At 39.2% G+C, this 24,816-nt stretch overlaps 1 protein-coding gene across 1 annotated transcript in view; it reads left to right on the forward strand.

Moving 5' to 3' along the window:
- The first annotated feature begins 10,296 nt into the window (after window positions 1-10,296).
- USF3 (upstream transcription factor family member 3) overlaps window positions 10,297-24,816 on the forward strand; it is a 42,636-nt gene continuing 28,116 nt past the window's right edge. The window contains exon 1 of the mRNA XM_074331741.2: window positions 10,297-10,441. The gene's annotated coding sequence lies outside the window, so the exon portion shown is untranslated. The remainder of the gene's footprint in view (window positions 10,442-24,816) is intronic.

Raw genomic sequence — 24,816 nt, forward strand, 5'->3', positions numbered from 1 at the left:
TATGTAGTCATTGTTTACTGTTGCCTGGTTTTGTTTTCAAAATACTTTTACATTTCTTTAGATCGAACTTAAAACCAATTAAAATAGGCCAAGTGTAATCAAGGCCTTCTAATTCAGACCTTTTGGAACTTGCTAGAAACAATTTCCAATATCTGCAGTTCACTTCCAATGAGAGAAAGAAAATAAATCCAAGTAGCTGTCTTACTGATGCAATATTTTGAATGTAATTGTGAAAAACACCTGTCACTTCAGGCAGTGACAATCATTAGTGGTGTGCGTTGACTACAGGTAATATATATTCAAAACTTTTTTGTTAGCAGCGAGAAAGTAGCTCAGTAGTTGAGTGAGTTGGGAATTGCTTTTTGAGTTTTCCTGAATATCAAACAGATTTAATATTAACTCAGTGCTTAATATCTTAGTCAAAAGTGTTGTGATTAGGATTTTGCTTATTCCATTCAAGAAACAGTGGGTGAACTTTGCCCGTTGTGTCTTAGTTATCACTGTGTAGCACATCATCCCAAAATTTAGCAGCTTAAAACAACAAACCTGTGTTATCACCCACAGTTTCTGAGTCGAATCCAGGAGCAGCTTAGCAGGGCGATTCTGGCTTGAGGTAGCCATGAAACTCAGCCAGGGCTGCTTCCTATTGAAAAGCTTAACTAGGGCTGGGGGAGCCACGTCTAAGATGGCTCACTCACTCACTTGGCTGTTGGAGGGACTCAGTTTCTCCACCTGTGGGTGTCTCCACAGGCCTGCCTGAGTGACAGCCTTCCACACAGTGAGTGATCCAAGAAAGTAAGCAGAAGCCATACTCTTGTATGACTGACCTATCTTTAGAAGTAACATACCAGTTACTTCCACTGTATTGCATTGGTCACACAGACCAGCTGCAGGACCAGGTTGGTACAGTGTGGGAGGAGAATACACAAGGGTATTAATGCTGGGAAGTGGGGATCAATGCACATGGCTCCATATGCTTGGAGAAAATGTTGGGCTTTATTGACAAACCAAGATAGGATATAGTTGGAAAGTTTGTTATCTTACGCTCTGAAGGGCTTAGTTTCCTAAATGAAGATTAGGAAACACTGTACTTTATTCAGAATGTAAAATAAATAGGGAATGGGGCTAAAAGTTCTCTTATCTTTCGGTTTTTGGCTAGGTAAGGGTAAACACTAATCTGTCTCCCAGATTGGTGCTTTTCTAACTGGGTGATTTGAACATTCCTGGGAAATTGGGCACTGCAGTGAGTAGAAGTGGTGAGCCTGTGAGAATTTTTCAGGGAATAAATCATGGCAGAGGGTCCTGAACTGGACTATCCTTATAAGGCTGTACCACAGGAATTTAGTCCTAGTTTATGATACAGCCAAGTAACAGCCATATGGGAAAAAGGGCTTGAGTCAGATATTTAAATTTAGGTGTAGTTACCTTGATAGAACATTGAGGAATGTGAAGTCAGAATAATCGGGGGCAGAAATTCTCAACCTTTACAATTCTCTAAATGTAAAACATTTGGTTTCTTAGGTAAAATTATCTAGAATCAAAGTCTGTTCCAGAAATAGTTGGAACATAAAGTTAATATGAAGCAATCACTACTTAGTCTAGAATTTAAATCTTGAAGAATTATGGGTTTTTTTTAATCATTTTGATGAAAGCTTAAATACAACATTTGGGAAGGTATATTGGGAGGGAATATTTCGGAATTTGTGAACTTTGAATTAAATATTTCTGATATACTAAAGCTGATTTGCCGCAAAGCTGAATTTCATCCCGGTTTTACTCTATTTACTGTCCTCAAAAACTCAAGACATCTGCGTTTATAAAGGACCTAAGTAGTATAAAGCACGTTAAATGGCTGCAGCTTAAACGGGATTTCTATACAGTTTTTCCTTATTTCCTTGATCAAACTTCTGGAACTCATTTACTTAGTTCATCTTTTAGAAACCACATTGGAAATATCAAAAGTTCTCTATAAAGATATGAACAATGTTAAATCCTATTTGTCGTTAGCAATCTCCTACACTAAAGTATAATAAAACTGTCAGCTACCACATATATAACTGCTAATGCAGGTAAAATCTGAATACACAACTTGAGATAATATATGTAATAGTAAAAGAGGAAGGCTTTATGGTAGCACCCTCAAAGCAGTTTCATGACTGTTCTTAACCATCTTCCTATGTGAGAAAGTTGTCTGCCTTTTGCTGATGTAAAAGTTGTAAATTGTTTCTACAAATTTATTGAGCACCTAATAGGGTTATGTCAGTGATCTAGGCAGATAAGAATTGGCCTCTTTGAAGGGAAGTAAAATTCTAATTAACTTACGAAGAATTCGTATCTGAAGGCCTGCCTCTTTACTAAAATGACAATGAGAGCCTCCAAGAATCGTGACCTTAACTTCGGAAGAAATTTTGTGGAGAGGAATATTCTCTACAGCGACTTGCTTTCCCTTAACACTGGTTTGAGTGTAAACAAAAGGCCTCATACTATAGAAGAGCTGAAACTAAAAGTATAAAATTCAGAATTTATGCAACAGAAACCATCTAATGTACATTGTAGCGGTTCTACTTGTCCCCTTGGACTTAGAAAATGCACACTGGCTCAGCCGGCATTTTAGCTGGAGATCATACTATCAGCCACATTTGGAGTGACCTTCAATACAATTTGATATTTTGTATCAAATTCAAAGTAAACTCTTCTGCCTCCCTAGGTCTTGTCTTCATTTTGGTTTCTGATCTGTAGAAAACTTGTTCCCCAGATGGCTGATGGTATTAATCACCACCTATTAGGTACTTGATTCAATTCATTTATTTTACACATAAATCTATATGACCTTTGTTTACACTTAATCTGTGCAGGTTTCCTCATACCTTGTCTTATGTACTTGGTTGTGGTTAAACACTGAACTCTTGTAACTGGAACTACTACAAGATGTCTCAGCAACATTTCACTCCAGAACCAAATTTAATAAAAGCTAAGCACAAATTCTCAGGAGTGTCTGTCAGCACTCACCAGCTAGAAAGTGGAAAGCTAACCCATTCACACTGATCACAAGGGGGAGAGAGTAATTTAGTAAAAATTATGAGTTTATACAATATATGAAGTTCTTTTAGAATTTACCAAGTGAATTAATGAAAGACAAAGTAACAAAACATTCATGGATGTAAAGAATATAAAATGCCTATAAAAAAATGTCTGCAAACCAGTGAAGTTTAACAAAATTATAACAGGCATATCCTCCAGGAAAGTTTTAATAAAAATCAAAAAGTTTTTTAAATAGTGAGATTCAAAATCACAAATACATGTATTAAAAAGGGGGCTGCAAAATTTTGCATTAAGACAACTTAAAGTTACTGTTTTAAAGAGCTCATCTAAAACATCTTTTCATAATGAAAGGATAGAATTCACAAAGGAAATAATGGAAAAAGGAATTTTAATAACTAGGCAATTGACAAAATGATGGCTTTATTTTTGCCTAAAGAGAATTTGAAAATATTTGCATCCTGCCTGACCTAACCCTGCTTCCTTGCGCTAGATTCATTTGTTACATAAATTAGTGAAAATTTATGTATCAGACACTGTGGTACATGCTCTACACAAGTTATGTAACTTGCACAATTTTTTGTAATAGAAACTAGCTCCATAACTTAGTTTCAGAAACAGGCCTAAAGAAAACTTTCTCAAGGTCACGGCTAGTTAAAGGGCTGAGCTGAGAGTGGTGTACATGTTGGGCGACTCCAGCACCTAAGCCATGACCACTCACTACTTTGTTTTGGAGAAACAAATCTTACTGATATAATCCAAGTTGAGTGAAGCCACCTGTATAATAGCGTTCACAGTAAATTAACCTGAAGCAACCAAAATGATAACAAGGGGAAGTTTAAAATACGATATCAATATTACCCAGCTTTTAAAAATAATATGATTAAAGTGGAACAAGGCAAGATACAAAATTTTACACAAAGAATGGGACAGGCTGGCTCGGTGGCTCAGGTAGTTGAAGCTCCATGCTCCTAACACCAAAGGCTGCCGGTTCGACTCCCACATGAACCAGTGGGCTCTCTACCACAAGGTTGCCGGTTTGACTCCTGCAAGGGATGGTGGGCTCTACCCCGGGCCACTAATGGCAACTGGACCTGGAGCTGAGCTGCGCCCTCCACAACTAAGATTGAAAGGACAACAATTTGACTTGGAAAAAAGTTCTGGAAGTACACACTGTTCCCCAATAAAGTCCTGCTTCCCTTCCCCAATATTTAAAAAAAAAGAATGGGACAAATAGAAAAATAGCAGTATGGAAATTTTAAATCCAACCATATTGATGATGGTATTAAATATGAATAGTCTCAACAATTAAAAGAGATTTTTCATACTGGATAGTAGAAAAAAAAGCTACCTATAAGGAACCCCCTTTAAATACAGGTGAATCAGTAGGTTCAAAGAAAAAGGGTGGAAAATATAAATCATGTAAACACTAATCAAAGGAAAGCTGAAGTGACTTAATACCAAAGTAGATTTTGAAACAAACTACCAGGGATAAAAAAGGATATTAATGATACAAGAGTCCATTCACCAAAAGAATATATCTTAAATTGACATGAACCTAATAACAGAGCTTCAAAATACGTGAAGCAAAAACTGACAGGACAAATATACAAATCCACACTTGGAGATTTCAAATTCTTTATGATAAATAGGTATATAGAAAGTAAGGTTATAGAAGATACGAATAACATTTTCAACCAACTTGACCTAACATGTATTTCACCCAACAACATAAGGATACACATTCTTTTAAGTGCACAACAATTATTCACCAAAGTGAACCATAATCTTGGGCCATAAAATAAGTCAAAAGTAACATATAAGAGGATTGATTTCATGCAAACCATGTTCTTTAACCACACCAGAACTAAACAAGAAATCAATAATTGGACTATCTGGAAAATTCCTCAAATATTTGGAAAGTAAACATGCTTCCAAATAATTCATGTATGTAAGAAGAAATCACAAGAAAAATTAGGGGAAAACATGAACAGAAGGAAAATGAAAGCAACATATCAAAGCTGTGAGATTAAACTCAAGTGCTCAAAAGATAATGTATAGAAATAAGTGTATATGAGAAAAGGTCTTAAATCAAGGATCTATACTTCCACCTTAAGAAACTAGAGGAAGAAATGCTGGTTAAAGTAAGCTGGAGGAAGGAAATAATAAAAAGCACAACCCATAAAATTGAAAACAATAGAAAAAATAAATGAAACCAAAAGCTACTTCTTTGAAAGAATATAATTGATAAACATTTCCTCTAGCCAGACCAAAACACAAAAACAAAACACATACACACAACACAAATCACCACTATCACTAATGAAAGGACATCACTACAGAACTTACTGACAATAAAAGGATAATACAGGAATACTGCAAAAAGCCTTATTCAATAATTCAACAACTTAGATGACATCAACAAATATTTTGAAAGACAAATCACTGAGATCACGCAAGAAGAAACAGTCTGGCAATTCTGTAAAAGGTTACAACATAGAGTCATAGACTCAGCGAGTCTACTCCTATACAGTCAATAGAAATGAAAACATACACAAAATTTGTATATGAATGTTCACAACAGTATTATCAGAGTAGCCAAAGAGCAGATGCAACCCAAATGTCCATTAACTGATGAATGGGTAAACAAAATATTTCACATCCATAAAATGCAATATTATTCAACCATAATGTGTGAATTGTATGCTGTCAACCTCAAAATCAAAAACCAAAGAGAGGCAACAAGCGTTTTGGAGGTGGGGGTGGGTGGGGGGCGAGACTCAAGAAGAATTGCAATTCGGAGAACAGATTTAAGCAGAAACCCAAATAGTGTACCCATTATAGGATGAGGGCAAGGTGTTGGTTTTTTTATTTTTGTTTTGAAAAGGAAGGGAATAACTACATGAATAGAAGGAAGATTCTATTGGTGGTAACAAGCTGAGTTACTCTTTAGCTATATACGGCTGGTTAACTGATTCTATCTTTAGAAAGAGTCCATAATTATCAGTCCTTGTGATCAGGATGTCTGCTTTCCTATTAGCTTTGCAAACAGTTGTTTGTAAGGCAATGTTGGTTTTGCCCAGTCCAAAGGTTATTTTGTCCAGTTCAAACATTCCAAATGTTCAAGGAGCAAGATATACAAGGCAGTTCCTCTGGAATGTCTGCTCTATCTCCATTTAAAAATGGCTCCACTATGTCAACTTTTCACAATGGCATGTGAATTATATCTCAATAAAACTGTTACCCCCAAAAATCAAACACTGAAGAAGAAAAAAGAATAAGTAGCTTGAATACAGCCTTATACATGTGAAAGATACTGAATTTGTAGTTAAAATCCTACATAAAGAAAATTTCAGGCCTAAATGGCTTCTCTTATGAATTCTATCAAATATTTAAGAAAGAAAGAATACCAATTCTACACCTTCAAGAAAATAGTAGAGAAAATAATATTGTTGACTCATTTTATGAGAATAGCATTATACTGATACAAAAATAAGACAAAAACATTACAAGAAAATTATAGACCAATATCTCTCATAAAGACAGGAAAATCCAGGGGGTGGGGGGGAGGGAGATGAGGGTAAGGGGGATCAAATATATAGTGATGGAAGAACTGACTCTGGGTGGTGAACACACAATGGGATTTATAGATGATGTAATACAGAATTGTACACCTGAAATCTATGTAATTTTACTAACAATTGTCACCCCAATAAATAAAAAAAGAAATAAAAAAAAAAGAAAGATAATGAAAAGACAACTGAGAGAATATATTGCCTATCATGTTTCTGACAAAGGACACATATCCAGAATACATAAAGAACCCTCAAGGCTCAGTAAATAGCAAACAACCCAGTAAAAAATGAGTAATAAGTACAAGAAAAGACCGTCAGTATTATTAGTCATCAAGGAAACACAAATTAAAGTCACAACGAAATACTACTATACACCCATTAAAATGACTAAAATTTTAAGACAACATATTGTTAGCAAGGATATGATACAATTAAAATGCTCATACTCTCCTGGTGGGAATGTAAAATGATACACCTTTGGAAAACAGTTTAGCAATCTTAAAAAAGGTACAGGTACCATATGAATCAGCCGTTCCACTGAAATTTTATTAGCCAAGTATTAACCGAGGAAAATGAAAACAAATGTCCATACAAAGATTTGTACACAGATGTTCTAGCATCTATATTTGTAATAGTCCAAAACTGCAAACAATCCCAACTGTCCATTTCTGCGAATACATATGATACATTCATATAAATGGAATACTACTTAGCAACAAAAGCTAATTATTGACACAACAAAGTGGAGAATCTTTAAAAAAGAAAAAAGTACGCTGGATGAAAGAAGAGAAACCAAAAAAAAAAAAGGACTGTATATATATGATTCCATTTATATAAAATTCTAGAAACTGAAAACGAATGTGTAGTCACAGCAGATTAGTGGTTGCCTGGAGAACAGGATGAGGGCAAGAGGAAGGAATTAATAAGGAGTGTTAGGAAATATGAGCATTTGTTCATTATTTTATTGTAGAGTATGGTTCCAGTTTAATACATATGCCCAAATTTACCACGTTGTACATTTTAAGTATCTTCAGTTTACGACACCTCAATAAAGCTATTTTGTTTTTGTTTTTTAAAGATATAGACTGGGTGAAAATATTTGCACAACATATATCTGAGAAAGACCTTTCCTTTTTATTCAGAACATACAAAGAACTTTTACGACTCAGTAAGACAAATCCTGACATAAAAATGGGCTAAAGATTAGAACACTCTACCAAAGAAGCTATGCAACCAGCCAATAAACACAGGAAAATATGCTCAACACCAGTAACAATTAGAAAAATGAAAATTAAAATCACGGGAATCTACGCTCACTATCACGGCTAGAATTCAAAAGACTGACCATATCAAGGTTTGGCGATGAGGTGGAGTATCTGGAAACTGCATATATTGCTGATGAAAATGCGAAATATTACAACCACTTTGGAAAACAATTAGGGAGCTTCTTCCGGATATACGGAAGCAGATTTCACAAGTTGACCATTCACTTGTATCGCTGCCATTCATTTTTGAAAGCTTCTAAAAAGAAAACGCCAGCGTGGAGCCTCTTTCGCCCCGCGCGCCTCTGGGGGCCCGGGGCACAGTGCGCCCCCCCCCCCCCCCCCCCCGCCTGGCACCAGGGAGGGCCGGCCGCCGGGAGGTCAGGGAGAAGAGGGGTGCACGCTCCGCCCGCGCTCGTACCCCACCAGGCTCCGCAAGCAGGGGTCCCCACGAAGGGGGCACGCTTTGCGCAGCCCCCGCCGCCAGCGGCAGGGAGGGGGTGGGTGGAGCAGAGCCGGGAGCCGGCCCCGCAGTCCCCTCCCCTGGTCCTTCATCGCCAGAAGTGGGAAACAAGAGATGTCATGAAATGAAACTGGGGATGCAAGCGAGGGACTTCTAAGTCATGCAAATAGTCTTTCAGAGCCACCGAATGGTCTTAAGTATGTTGGTTAAAAATCAGATTCACTCGCTACTTGTGGAGAATGGAGTTGGCCTGGAGGAAGGGAGAGCGGTGTCACTTGGCCACCATATTTTATCATCAGTATGGGCACTGCCAGCAGCGCCAGCTAGCCCGAAAATTGGACTGGTGCGATTATTTGATGTCCTCTTCTTAGTATAGTTAGTAAACGAATGTCGAGTGGGCAAAGCTGATGAAAAAATCCATGACTGGGATTTGGGCCTCGGTAAGGTACGAGGATTAAATTAATGCTGGACATACTCATACTATACAATTTCATGGAGGTGCCATTAGCGTTACTATTAGGCTCTGACTTCTAGGGTCTTACTCATCTACAGCTCATATGCCGAGATGCAAGAGTTAAAGAAAATTTCCAGACTGTTTCTAGTGCCATAATTTATAAGCAACGTTAAAGGCCTGTTTCATCATCGCTTTTAAACTGCTGTACAAACATAAGACGCGGTTCCTGTTTAACTTGACACTTTTTCTCAATACAAGGTCAGCGTTCTCTGTACGTACACAGGCTCAAGTAATTTCTGATATGCCATGCCCTGCGTGCACCTCCTGGAAGTTACCTGGTCTAGCCCTGAGATTTGGGACATTTCCAAACCTGGTTATGGAAGCACTTGGGAATCTTTGACTATCAGTGGGTGGAGGACACCTGTTTCAGGAGGGGAGGAGTTATGAAATATGAAGCGAAACCAGGAAACGGGAGTTCTGACCACGGTACCAGGGCTCCAAACCCATCATGGAGTTAGGAGAGCCTCTGGTCTCCATTCCATCAGCCACGGCTCTGCGTCTCCTAGACTTAGGTCTCCAGGAACCTAAACCTGAGGTTCCAACGTCCACCCCCCAGTGTCACATACTCTCTCCCCCCAGCTGCGAGGCCCCCAGGACATTTCGGAACACATTTGTCTCTGTTCGCAGAGATCTGTGCTTTGTTGCAAACGTAGGATGACAGATAACCACAACCTACACATTCGAGTAGCGTCAGGTCGGCAACGATCTTCCAACGAAGGGTGGTCGGAGACCTCTGGATTCTCTTCTTTCTTCTCCACCCCTTGTTACAGAGGCATCATCCCGCCTTTCTGCCCTCCAGGCTAAGAGGAGTTCTTGAAAGCCTTCCGTGCCCTCTTCCTTTTCAGTTTTTCCACTGACAAACTCCTACTCAAAAACGTGGAAAGCATAACAGAGAACAGGATACAAAGAAGTTTTTTAACACCTCCTTTTCTATGTTCTCAAGGCGTCCCCTTTAAGAAACCAGGCCCACCTCTTTCTCATTCACCTACTGGCTTTCCTTCCTGCCCATCACTCTACCTTTAAGAATATTTCCTGTTCCTTCAACCCAACTTGCACACCTCCGCCCCCCGGCCCTCTCCATTGGACCGCCCGAGGTCCGTTCACTCTTCCGTTTTCTCAACACCTCCTCCCGCCCCCTAGCCTAGCGCAAAGGCGTCCCTGTTCCTGATTGGCTAGTAAGGCAGCCTCCCCGGGGCTGGATTGGTGAGCTGAGTGGCAGGGGCGGGAGCGAGGAGCACCCAGGGTAGGCTGTTCGCGTGCCGAGCGGCTGCCGCGGGAGGGGCGGGGAGGGGCGGGGGGAGGGAGGGGGGCTGGGAAAGTTGAGGCCGCGCTGCCGCCGGGTCTCCGGCCTTGAGGGCTCGGGCTCGCAGCAGCGGCGGTGGCCGCAGGAAGAGGCGGCAGGGGCGGGGGGAGAGGAGGGCCTGGGCCCGCGCTCCCCCAGCCCCAGAGAAGCAGGCGGCGGCCGCGGAGGGAGAGATTCGCCTGGGCGGTCGGACACCCCTGCCGTACCCGCCTGGGATCATGACCCAGGCGGGGGTCGCCGCTGCCGCCGCCGCCGCCGCCGCGGCCGAGACCGCGCAGCCCTCGGGTGAGTGACTGCGGGAGGGGGCCGCTGACAGCCGGAGCGGGGGGCGGGGGCCGGGGCTGCGGGGGCGGCTCCGGGGGGCGGCTCCGGGCTCTGCTCCACCCACCCCCTCCTTGCTCCTGGAGGCGAGGGTTGCGCAAAGTGTGCCTCCTTCGTGGGGACCCATGCATGCGGAGCCCACTGGGGTACGAGCGCGGGCGGGTCGTGCACCCCTCTTCTCCCTGACCTCTGGCCGTCCCGCTCCTCCTGGTGCCAGGCCCTTGGGGGCCTCATTACGCCCCGATTCGCGCGGGGCGAGAGGCTCCACGCAGCCCCGGGTGCAGGAAGAGCTGGGCACCAGGTTCACACCGACTGGCCTTTGCCCGCCCCCTTCACCTTTTCCTGCCTTCTTCATCCTCTCCCCTTTTCTTGTCCACTGAATTTGCTTCGGACCCACTGGTCAGACTCACGTGACTTGCTTTTAAACTCTCACCTCTCCGTCGGAGAGTTAGGCTTGCGTTTTGTTCAGAAGCCTCTTCCTTTTCCTTTATGTATAGGAGCTGTAGAAGCGAATGGCCAACTCTCGGAATCTAGTTCCGTATTTCAGAGGGAATATTTCTGGACTCTTGTCCATGTTTAACATTTTGATTGCGGGGTTCTCCCATACTCGTTGCCCCCTTCCCCACTTACCCTCTACGGTAGCACTGGGTATGGTCCTTTGAATTTATTAACTTCATCTGGAAATAAGAGATTCCAGAAACCTATGTATGGAATCCTAGCTATAGGCTTCCAACTTATGTTCTAATATATTTTTTGCCATTAAGTAGATACTGCGACCTGACACCATAACAGAACAAGACAGTTGTGGGTAACTTAAGTTTGCCTTAAAGAAGACAGTTGTTTACCTATAGGCAAAGTACAGATTTCTTGAATAAACCCTTCATGAGTAACATGAAACTTAAGGCATATTCATAACTATGCTTTTTCTTTAAAAAAAAAAAGGAAAGAAAAGAAATCCTGTTTTTTGAGGAATCAACAGGCTGTCATACCCTCCAATCACCTTGATTTTTTTCTTCTACACAGAACACTTGTTTAATACAGTACGGAGTTGCTCTATGGGTGCATTTGTTGTTTTTCTTTATTTGTGAAGTACTCTGAAAGTATTTGTTGCAAAATACTTTGTAATCATTGCACTTCTGAAACCAGGAACAGTATAATAATATAATGTCTCCAGGTACTACAAGAATGAATACTTAATCTCACATTTTGCTCTAGTCTAAGCAATACGACTTTTGTGTACCTAGGTATTATATTCTCTCTATATTTAAAAGAGAAATTTTATAAAATCCAGACATGGATATACCCTAGAACATTCCTTAATATAAAAGCTCTTCATTGCAGGGATCTAAGGGCAGCATAGGACTGAAACAATTATCTTCTAAGTTACTTGTCTGCGGGACATCGTGGAAATAAAATTCAGAAGTTGCAGACTGTGCGGTCAGTGAAACAGTCATGTAAGAAATCGATAGGTTATTTTCCTATTTTCAGAGTTTAGCATCGTCAACCTGGGAAAAGAAACACTAAAACTGAGAATGTTTAACTCAGGTTAGAAGATAAGCCTCACTGGGTAATCATCTCAAAATTCTTGCTTATAAACTGGGATTGAAATCAAGCGTGGGTCTTAACCATATCTGTCGTGCCTTACCTCCCTATCCTCTAGCCCCGTGGTTCTCAGTCCAGACTATACGTTAGAATCACCTGTGTGCTTTTACATTTTAATACCCCCCAGAGTTTCTCTTATTTTGAATATGGAGTTCAGCCATAGATATATATTTTTAGAGCTCCCCAGGTGTTTCAACTCAGCAGTCAGGGCTGAGAACTATTATGAGTCTAGAACAATGTCCAATTTGCTACTTGTGTTCCGGGCTCTCCTAAATTAGGCTTTCACTCAGGCGTCCCACTTTTCCCCACTGCTTCCCAACATGACTCTTCCGACCTCCTCATGGTCCCACAGATGCAGTTCAGATCCCTGTTTTGGTTAATGACATTGGTCTTTCTCAGCATACCGATGCCACTCCCTGTGCTCCGTCTCCCCACCAATAGTTCTCTCTACTTTTATGACGGTTTTCCTGACAGCTCTGTAGCTGTCATTGATTGGCTTCCTTTGAACACCGATGCTACCTATTGTTTAAAAGACTCCCTTTCTGCTTCTGCCGTGTGGTTTAACTTCTTCTGAGTATCTGTTTCATTCTCAAATTTAATGAAAAAGAGTATTTTATTTTGGGTCCTTCTGTAGTGGTTTGCTTTGAGTTGGATTGGTTTGCTTTGGAACCCTGCTGACTCTACTTGCAACCATAGTTTCAGATCTGATTCCATCTCAGATGTTTCGGTCTTGGTAGCTTCCGCACACCTTAACTCACGTTGAATTTATATATGGATGTCAGTTCCTTCCATATATTTTCCTGATTTCTTCAGTAGGTTGACTATTTTCTGTGGCCCCATAACAGCTTGTACTGATTTCTGTGTTGACACTAATCACATTGCCTTAAATACGTATGTGTTTCTCCACCTTCTCCACCTTACTGCTACCCACAGAGCATCCATGTGGAGCAACTCCAGGAGGAACGATTCACGTCATAGTCTTAAATACCATTGCCGCATGGCAGAGCTAGAACCCCACCAACATAGGAACTGTGTTCTCTTCATCTTTGATTCCTGGGACCTAGCATAGCACTTGTCATTAGTAGGCACTTAAATGTTGCATGAATAAACGACTGTTGTGTTATATATAATGCAAAGATAACCATATACATCTTTAAGATAGATTGATTTGGCATTAATTGACTTTGCTATTAAATATTCTTATGTCCTGTACTCCTATTATGGATTTGTTAAGGGTTAGTGGAATTTAAGTATGGTTGTGACAGACTCCTTAAACATGTAGTCTTTGCAATATGCACGGGATATACTATATCTTGAGTCTTTTACTCTGAGCTCTAGAGATTGACTCTTGTTATCCATAAAATATTTGTGGAACTCACGCTAAGAGAAAAGCTGTTAACTGCCCAATTCAATAATTTTTCTTCTCTCACTAAATTTTCCATATGGGTACAATTGTACTACTGCAGAAAAGGCCAGATCTTTTAATTAGGTCAGTAGGACATGATAAGTTGCTCCTATTAATGTGTGAATACTGTGTTTTTAATTCAGTTCATCAAGTATTTGTTGACTGCTTACCATGTACCCAACATTCTTAGGTGCTAAAGAGAATACAGGACTAGTAAATGATGTGAACTGAGCTCTTAAGAAATTTTTAGACTTATTGGGAGTATTGTGGAACGCCATATCAAATAAGTAAGAAACTGAACACAATATTTCTTAGATGCTAACTTAAACATAAGTACCCAAAGTCTATGATGCAATGGTTAATACCATGGAAAATAAAGAAAGACCAGGCATTCTTTCAGTAGACATTTATTATTCTCATATTTAGTACTAAGTGTTGAGGAAACAAGTATGAAAGATGTGGTTTCTACCATTTAGAAGCTTACAGTCTAGTGGGGAAAACCAATAAGCATACAGAGTATATTTTATATTAAGACATTGTAGAATATTATGTCAGGATATCTGGGGCTAACCTCTAGGGATCAGAGAAAGTTTCAAAGAAGATAATTAGGAGTTCGTATTTAGAAAGTTGATACGAGCCTTTCAGGAACATTTCAGACAAAGTAACAGATACACAGCCATGGAAATGAGAGAGGGAATTTCTTGGTCGAGGAGCTGCAAGTGGATTGGTACCAAAGTAGAAAGTGGTATGTTAAAGAGCATGAACTCTGGAATCAGATACATGTGGTTTCCAAACTTTTATTCCTGAGAAGCCTGAGCTTTTGCAGAGCTTGCCTGTGAAGGTAGGGTGGCTGTAGTCTGTTGGCGTCTTCACTGCTAGTACAAAGAGATGCCCCAGGATCCTCCCAATTCCCATCTTTGCTTCTTGTAACTTCCCTTTTGTCTATTGCCTGGCTGCATGAGGAGCCACAGATAGTCTTACCTCCCAGTTAATGAAGCCATTATTAGGTCCCCTGGCAAAAGCATTCTCTCCTTAGCTGCTATAGTTTCTCACGCAGTGGAAGTCACAGTGAAAGGGACAGGGAGAAGAAATTTGTAGTGTAATGATGAGAGGTACCAGTTCTATCTCTTCTTCACTTGCAGGACCAATTTCTCTTGTAAGCAACAGAAATTGCCTTTGGCTAACTTAAGCCTTCAAGGGGGATTTATGGATAGATACTGGGTAAGCTCTCCAGAAGTGAAGGAAGATAGAATAATGAAGCCTTGGGACGGCCAGTGCACAGCAGCTTCTGGGATCACATGGGTCCATGAGGCTGACTCAGCCTCAGCCAGTTTTCAGTCTTATGCACAGTCTTATTGGTCAGCCTTGTGCCCACCCCAGATGTGAGCCTATGTTTTATGCTCCTATCAGACCTCAGGAATGATGCAGAGATGTTCTCCAAAGGAAAAATGAGGTGTTGCCAGACGGCCAAAAACAAGATAATTCCTACGGAGTTCATTGGATTTGGAAGTGTGGAGCTCTTTGCGTGAGCTTGATCTAAGCAGTTTTAGGAATAAAAGCCAGGTAAAAGTGAGGTGTAGAGTGAATGGGAAGTGAGGTAGAAAGAGCAGTGAGTATAAACTACTATTTCAAGGAGCCTGATGGCTGGGAGGAAGGAAGAATGGGAACACCTAGAAGCTACGGCAAGGTGAGAAGAAAAGTGCTTTTTGCTTTTTAAATGGGGGAAGAAAATAAGGATATATTTTAATGGAAAAGCACTAATAGGGAAGGAGGGATTAATAATATATAAAAGATATATTTTGTAACAAGATTACTAAGAATCTGTGGGAAAGAGTTCAGACCAAAGGTAGAGGGTATAGGGGTAGCTAGAAATATTAGGGAAGGTTTCAGAGGAAGATAGACTTGAACTGGGCTTTAAAGAGTTAATAGGATTTCGGTAAGGTAAAGTGGAAAGGTCATTTCCATGAGAGAATAGCACAGATTTAGCAAAAAATGCAGTAGCTGCTAAGGGGCACAGGGAAGAAACTGTCTGAATTGAGGAAGAAGGAAGAGTAGACTACGTGATTCACTATATAGCCCTGCTCTTATGTATATTGTAGTAGGTGGGAGTGAATGGGTGAGACTGGCCAGTGAAGAAGGTAGTGGTAGGTAGTGGCATGAAAGCTAGGACCCAAGAGTTTGAATTTGATGTAGTAGATGTTGGAAAACTGTAGATTCTGGAGCAAGAGGTACAGTGAACTGGACGTTGGAATACAGTGAACTGGAAAAATTACTGAGACATTGGAGTGTATAGCCATTGAAGAATAGAGAAAAGAGTGGGAGCAAAAAAGAGTATTAAGAGCCAGACATGTATAAAACAGGGCCTAATCTAAGACCGGTAGTAACAAACAGTAGGAGAAAAAGATTGTGAAAAGAATTGATAGAATTTCGTGAGAAGACTGGAAGATTGTTTCTGGGTTTAGAGCCAGGTTAAAGTTTTGGTGTCATTGGTAAAATGGAGAGATTGGAAGTAGGTCTTTTAAGAGGCAAGGCAGATTAATATGTTGCAAACATACTTGTTAATTGGTTTTGAAATGAAATGTTCTGAAGAGAGCCTTTCCTAACCAAAGATTTGGAGCAAGATCAGTATTGAAAGGTAGCTTTATTATAAAAACAATGACTTTTACACAGAAACAATTTGCAACTTTGTAAGTAGAAAGCAAGTAGAAAAAAACATTGAGCTCTGGAAGTCAAAGACAAGGATTCATGTTGGCGAAAGATCGTCCATAATTGGAGAAGAGGAAGACCAGCAGGGGGAGAGAATTTTAAGAAAAGGGAGAGATCGGCAGCCTCAGATCCTGCAGAGAAGACAAGGAAGGCAGAGGAGAGATTTTTGATTTGGTGCAAAATAGTCCTGACTTCTAAGAAAGCCCTTTAGGTTGGTAGGAACGGCCAGGAGGCAGACTGCTATGGATTTAGCGGGGACTGGCCAATGACAGAAAGATGAGAAGTTTCACAGGAAAAGCAGGAGAGAAACGGAATGATAGAAAAGGTAGTAAATTCTTGTTTACTATGAGGAAACTTTAGATTTTGGAAGCAAAAGAGAAACGGTTATGGAAGAAATAAAGTGCTAAAGAAGAAAGAATCAAGTATAGAGTCCCTCTCCATAGATGGTGAAGTTAGCTGTATGTTCTGGTGGGCTGAAAGGATAGCTGTGTAGACAGGTCTGTGATGATAAATGAAGGATCCAGTTGGAACTCATACCAGATAACCTCCATCTTCCCAGTCAATTAGGGCGTAAATGGAAGAAAGGCAACCAACGTGTATTGAGCTCTAGTTATGTTCTAGACACTGCTTGATCCATGAAATGTATTATCAGATAAACTCGTAATCGTCCTCTGAGGGGTTGGGATGATAATCTCCCTCTTTTAAATGTGAGGATGCCAGAACTTCAAGGAATACTTAGGTGAAAACCAAATAGCTAGTAAATGTCAGCTGTGAGATTTGATCCTAGGTCTGATATCAAAGGCTGTTCCCATCCCACGGTACCATTCACTCATTAATATGAGATGACGGCTGTGGGGGCCTGAGGACCTGTGTGAGTGATTACAGTGGCTGTGCCTCAGATTCACTTTAGGAGCTTTAAAAAATGTCTGCACCCTACCCCAGTCATTCATTCTTTCACCAACATCCTTATTTATTACCCACTCTATTAGTCTGGGTTCTCCAGAGAAAGAACCAATAGGGTATATATCACAAGATGAGCCTGGAGCAGCGTATAGGGCCAAAAAGTAAGAAAGTACTAAAAACAGAGATGGGAGGGAGGTGGGGAGACATGTGTAAAGGACAAAGGAGCCAACCCAAAAGAGTGCCCAATGGCCAAAGCTGGAACAATTCAAACAGTGAAATCACCAAAGCATTAAATTTTGACCCCCAAAATAAAATAAATATTCATGAGTCCATACTGCTATAAATGATTGAGTAAATAAATAGGATAGAAGAGACAAATTTCCTTCAAGAATTTTAAATAAATACTATATTTAAGTATTCCCTTTTCCAAGAGGTGGAGATTAATTCCTCTCCTTGAGTGTGGGCTAGACTTAGTACTCACTCCCAAAGAACAGAGTATGAAAAGGGAAAAATAGTAACATAGCAGTAATTACTTTAGTGTTAACATCAAATTTGAGGAAGAAAATTGGTGGGGAAAACTACCTTTTTTACAACTTAAAACCTTCAGTGTAATCTGAGTTGTTTAATATAAGTATGTTTTATTTGTATAATGAGGAAAAATCTAGTTAAGTAGCAAAAAAGAATAGGAAAATAAGGATGTATCTTTATTAGTGTTGAAGAGCTGGGAAGAGTGTCATCTAAAGATCAGAAACATTGAGGAATTTATGAAAAATGCAAGGCATATGAGGTCAGATTGATGACAAAAACTCAGAGTGTTGAGAGAAGTCTTCAACATAATACAGGCTTAACGGGTAAACACTAGAAAAGTGAGTTTAACACAATTCTGGAAAACCCCAAAGCTCAGAGACTTTGAAAAGTCTTAGTCCATTTGGGCAGCTATAACAAAATACCATAGACTTATTGGCTTATAAACAACAGAAATTTATTTCCCACAGTTCTGGAGGCTGGAAATCCAAACTAAGGTGCCAAGCATGGTTGGATTCTGGTGAAGGCCTTCTTTTGGGTTTGCAGATTGCCAACTTCTTGCTGTATCTTCAGATGATGGAAGGGGCAAGCAAGCTCTCTGGGCCCTCGTTTCTAAGGGCACTAATCCCGTTCATGGAGGCTCTGCCCTCATGACGTAATCATCAGCCAAAGGCCTCCCTTCCTAATACCATCACCTTGGGGATTAAGATTTCAACATATGAATTTTGGGGGACACAAACATTTGGACCATAGCAGTGGTCAAAAGCTAATTAATTACTAGACTGCAGAACAGCTGTTCCAAGACCATTTTGAATAGTTTGATTACAGTATTTACTCACAGAGTAAGTGGCTTGAACTTATTTATGTAAGTTGGGGGTATCTCCATCACGGGCTTTAGGGCCAGAGAGAGAATCAGGGTTATACCTCAGAGAACTTTTAGTTGCCCCTGTGAATATGGAGCTCCTTCCTGCAGGTACCCAGCTAGCTGCTCCCCTCCATCCATGTGTGATGCTCTTCAGAGCCCGAACTCATAGGCAGCGCGAGCATTTGTGGCAGGGAGAGGACGGATTTTCACATATATTAAAGCAGTGGTTCCTAGTGGCGGATGCACATGAAAATCACCCAGGAAGCTTTTTTTAAAGTGATTTCTGCAGTGCATCCAGAGTTGAGAACCACTGTGCTGGGGAAATCAACTTTAGCCACCAATTTGGTTAACCAAGACTCAACTAAATATTTATGGAAAATCCACAGGATGAAGGTGGGACACCAAGCTGAACACACAGAGGAATTGATCTTTGAGAAAACAAATAGAATGTAATAGACAAAATATAATATTTTTTGTTCAAAAATATCCTTAAGGATTTGAGAGAACATAATTTCCATAAAATAGCAATGGGGTGCTATGAAAAAGAAGTAAGAACAAGAAAGTTTTTGGAAATTAAAAACGTTTTCTGAAAGAAAAACCTCAATAACAGGCTGAAAAGCAGTGTGGTTGTCATAAATGACTAAATGAATTAGAACATCAGACAACGGAGTTCTTCCAAAATAAGGTACAAAAGGACAAAGAAGGAGATTATGAGCTGTTGAACGTGGAATATGGATCTAGGAGAAGAACTAACACTTTATTTAGAACTAAAATTCTACACAATTTCAGTAAGTCTTTGGCAGAGGTGGGTGGTGGGCAGTTGATGGGTAAGAAATAGAGCATGTTAAAATGTTTGTAGCGTTGGAAGAGGAGACCATAGATACTGTTTTTAATAGGAAGAAAATGTATTTAAATTTTAATATTAGTATGTTTTACGTTATCGATAAGCAATTCCTTTTCTCTCAGCTCGGTCCTCAGCTTTGCTTTTCCTTGTGTGTCAATTTCATCTTTAGACTGTCTTCCTTCTTTTACAAGATGCTGCAAGTTCAGTATTTGGAATTACAGGCTTTCTCTTTTTAAAATTGGGAAGAGAAAGAGCATAGCTACCACACCATCAAAGAAAAGTTCTGAGCTTTGCTATAATTGGTCCAACCTGAGGCCAATCACTGTGTTCAAAAAAAAAAAAAAAAATCATTTGCCAAGACCTTCCAAGGCTGCCACTGAAGCATAAGGTTTGGGTTGGGGAGGGGTACATGCCTAAGTGAAAACTGAGCAACTTCATGAAGTGGAGAGGAGAAAATATCAAACAAATGTCCACTATGTATGTGTCTTAAAATACTATTAAGACTTAATCTTATAAGTACATTCATGAATAGAATAGATATAAGGGGAAAAAAGATACTGAGGAAAATTAAGAGAAACAAAAAAATCAACCAAGGTAAAGTAAAAACTTATTCAGGGAGGAGGGAGAGAGAAGGGGAATATGACCAAATGTAACAATAGTTACAATAAATCTGATGGGCTACATTCTTATTTTTTAAATAAAGGCTTTTAAACTGCATAGAAATAAATCTCCATGTTTCTGTTATTGCAGACAAATGTAAAAACAAAATAATGCAGAAAGGTTAAAATAAAATACACATACACACTTTAGGTAAATGTTGAATGAAAGAAAATGCATATTAATTTGTTATCAGACAAAGTTTAATTCTAGACCACAAACATTTTTAAAAATATTTATTAAAACCTTATACCTAAGAAGCTACTAATAATATACACTCTTTTCAAATACTTATATAACATTTAAAATATATCATGTAAGAGGGCTTCAAAGAAAAATCTCAAATTCTAAAATATAAATATTATTTATTGCCAGTTGTATTGCAAGGAAATAGTTCACACAAAAAATTAACAAAATGGGAAACAAAAAAGAAATATAACTACTTGCAAAGTTTTTACTTCAACTCAGGTTGAAGAGGACACAAATGTTGACATTACAAGGAAGAAAAAGTGAAGATAATAAAAACAAGCAAGTCACAAAAAAAGAAATATAAATGATTCATAGCATGTGAAAGTGTATTCAGCCTCACTAGCCGTCAAGTATATGCAAGTTAATAATAAGATATCTTTTATTGTCTTTTATTGACTGATAAAAATTGAAAAGATGTTGATTGTAGCCTTTTTCTCCCCAGCACTGTTTTTAGTAGCCAAATAATAATAATAATAATAATAATAATAATAATAATACGAAAAAGGAAAAAGGAGTATTCATCTATGGGGAACAGTTAAATAAATTATGGCTCATCCATTGCTATGTAATGTGATGCAGGTGTTAAAAAGAATAAGGTAAGTTGATATGTACTTACCTGGAAAGATAAGCATAATATAAAGTAAGAATAAAGCATGTTTCAGTGACATATATAGCATAATATCATTTCATTAAAAATTTATGTGCTTGTAATAATAGATAATAGATCGATAGATAGATAACTGTAGAAAGATCAAGAAAATTATTGGCATAGGGTAGAATTGAGTAAGTGGTAGTGGGGACTTTAATTTTCCTCCTTAAATAAAAGAAATGTGGTGAGGGGTAATATTTACTTTTTTGTTTTTCAGTTTAGTGTTCTTAAAATAATTTAAAATGTAACTGAGACTATGTATTATTTAGAAATTAATGACTTGAAAATATTACATATCAAAATCTATGGGCTGTGGACAAAGTTGTACCTTGAGGAAATATTATCCTCTTATATGCATTTATTAGCCAGATAAATTAATGCATATTTTGAAAGAGAAAAGGCATGCATGTGGCAAAAACTTAAAATTGTATACGAGGATGTACAGTCTTCCGTGTCCCCGTCCCCTGTGTCCCCTCCTCAAAGGCAGTCCTTCCAGAGAAATTCTCCCATTCCAAAGGATAGGTATTATGTACAAGTTTGTAACTTTTTAAATTAAAAAAATATATAGTTATATATGTATTTTTCCCCCCCTAGCAAACTATAGGCTACCACAACAAAATACCACAGGGTGGTTTAAACAAACAAACAAAAAATTTCCTTTCTCACAATTCTGGAGGTTAGAAGTCCAAGATCAGGGTCTCAGCAGGTTTCGTGTGTTTTGAGGCCTGTCCTTGGCCTGTAGGTGGCTGCCTGCTCACTGTGCCCACCCGTGGTTGTCACTATGTCTGTGTGGTCTGTATTCAAATCTCCTTTTCTTATGAGGACACCAGTCATTGGATTAGGGTCCACTCTAATGACCCCTGTTTAAATTAATTACCTTTTTACAGGCCCTATCTTCAAATACAGCCACATTCCAAAGTACTGGGAGTTAGGACTTCAACTAGGAATTTTGGGGAGACACCATACAGCTCATAACACACGTATGTCTGTATATATATTTGACTATCAGTACATATAACTATATTGTATGGGTAGAGCTATTAGATTGGAGCATCTGAAATTGCAGTTTCTAGAGGCAGAAAAGATCAAATATGGGCAATTTCAGATGATTCAACATAATACAGTGATGTATTTCATCAGTCTCCTTGCGATGAGCTTTTCCTTGTTTTTTACTATCCTTGAATAAATATCTTTTTGCACATACATGAATATCATTGTAGGGTAAATTTCTAGGAGTTGTTGCATTAAAGAGGTGTGTATTTCTGTGGACCAGATGTGGGTCCACAGTACGTCAGGAGGGAGCTGATGGGCATTCTGCCTCAGGCCTTCCTGACGGAGCAAGGAAGCGTAGCTCAGCAGAAAGAGACTGGAGCTGTGAGGACGGAGGCAGAAGTTGGGGGGTGGGGGCTGTGAGAGGCATTACCCACATAGGGTAATGTATTGAGAGATTTATTTCCAATGGACTGTTTTGTGACTAGAAATGACTACTGGATCTTTATTATAGAATTGTGACCAATAAGGTCATGGGATGGGCCCTAAATTTTATCTAAGGAGCACGATCACCCTACAGAGATTTGAACTGGCCATGGAAGGTATTTTACACTATTTGCGTTTCATATGCACTGCTCTTTCAGTGTAGCAGTTGCTAATGGATATAAGTAATTGCTTGGACATACATGGGGGAAATGTCTGGAATTGATATCACAAGATGGGTACAAGCAGAGGGGCATGAGTACTTCATATACACCTGTGCCATTTAAAATTTTGACAAAAACAGAGATTCTTTTTGCAATTGAATTTTTTTTGCAATTGAATGATTTTTAAAAGGCTTTAAAGCATGGAGTTCTCTTTGAATTTACTTACGAAATAATTTCTGAGCCAGAAGTATTTATAGTTTGCATGGACAAGAGCAAGGAAAAGGTCTGAAAAATGCCAACCTGTTTATGGTGGCCAGGGTGCGGTTGGAGCTTAAGTAACTTTTCCATTTAACTTTATGCATTTCTGTATTCTTAAAAATTATATTTTAAAATAATACTGTGTTGTATATTGGAATGTTGCTAAGAGAGTAGATATTAAAATTTCTCATCACAAGAAAAGAATTTATAACTGTGTGTGGTGACGGATGTTAACTAGACTTACTGTGTTGATCATTTCACAGTAGGTACAAACATCGACTCATTATGTTGTACACCTGAAACTAATGTTGTAGGTCAGTTGTATCTCAAAAATAATTTTTTATACAAACAGCTTACTTGTGTAGTTTAAAAATAAAAATTGAAACTGTATTCAGAAAATTGTGCTTTTGGCTTATTTTTCTTGAGCTTAGAGTTAGATTCAACTTCATAGTGAAAGCTCTAGGAGCAGGATTTCATTATATCCTGTTCTTCTATGTGTCAGAGTATCCCATGGTTGGCATTATGACCCTCCAGGACTGATTGTGCCAAGCATGCTGGTGATGTACTGACAGGAAGGAGCCAGCAGACACTGGTAAAGGATGAAAGATTCCTTTGATGGCAAAAGAGATGAGACCTCCTGACAGAAGTTACACAAAACAGAAGACAACACAACACACTCATAAACAGCTCCTCAAGTTCCCACCGAGATGGAAAGCTGTTGCTGAAACTACATACAAAGAGGAAGGATTCCTTTGGGTGTTAAAAGCACCCCTGTGCTATCTATCCTTGCACTATAGTGCAGATATGTCAAGATTTAATGAGTTGAACCAGGTGGACCAGGTAATAGGACCTTCCAGGTAGAGGATTATTAACTTAAAATGCTGGAGAAGATAAACGCAAACAGTAACTCCTGTGGCAATTTACAGAGAGCAAAGATGCAGCGTGTATGATAAGCATCTCTACTCCTGGGTATTTGCCCAAGAGAAATGAAAGACTATATCCACAACAAGACTTATACAAGAATGTTCATAGAGAGCAGCCTCATTCATAATATCCATAACATGGAAACAATCCAGGTGTCCAACAACAGAAAAATGCATAGACAAACTGTTTTAAATTCACTCACACTCGTTAATAAAAAGGAGCAAACTACTGGATGAATTTAAAAAATGTATGCTGAGTGAAAGCTTGACAGTAGGATTTTCAATTAATATGTTATAAAATTTCATGGTAAAAAAATGAGAACACTGGTTGCCTCTGTGAGAGGAGGGGAAGGAATTGATTAGGAAGAGTCATGAGAGAACCTTCTCTGGTGGTATTCCTTGATAGTCGGATCACACAGGTGTGTGTATTTGTCAAAACTCATTGAATGTTGCATTTTAGATTCATGCATTTTATTATGTGTAAGCTTACTTCAAGGGGAAAAAAAGTTTTAAAAGATGTGATTTTAATGTAAGTGATCTGAAGACCACACTTTGAGAACCACGAAGTTTGACTAATTTCAGAAATAATCATTTCTTACCATGAAAAATAATAATTCAAAGATTACTAATGTAACTTTTTGAAGTTTTTCTTTAAAATTCATGGGACTGTCAACGTAAGACTGTCCAAACCTGTAGAGAAATTTTATGAGATTATTTGAGCAAAACGGTGTGATGCCAGGAAGCAAGATCTCAAATGTTCTAGAGAATGACAGTTTGTAGTTTCTTTTATAAATTTGTAATTAAGGAGGAAGCAGGAAGATTACATGAAGGTGGGAGAAAACAAGGTAGAGAAATCTGTGATTGGATTACAGTCTAGTTAACAAGATTATGTGCTATCTTGAGACTGGTTACTCTTCCAGGTATCTGGAAAAGAGGATTACCTCTGGCATTTCAAAGTTGTGTTAACCTAGATTCACAAGAACAATGGACAGGGCTTAGGGCAAAGGAAAACCTTTTATAGGCCTGGGAATAACTACCCACTGTGACCTGCCCAGTTAGGAATTTATGATCCGATCACCTATGATCAGATTACTTTTGATTAGATTTATTACAGAG

Source organism: Rhinolophus sinicus, chromosome 17 (genome assembly GCF_057876585.1).
Source record: "Rhinolophus sinicus isolate RSI-liver-muscle chromosome 17, RSI-T2T, whole genome shotgun sequence".
NCBI lineage: Eukaryota > Metazoa > Chordata > Mammalia > Chiroptera > Rhinolophidae > Rhinolophus > Rhinolophus sinicus.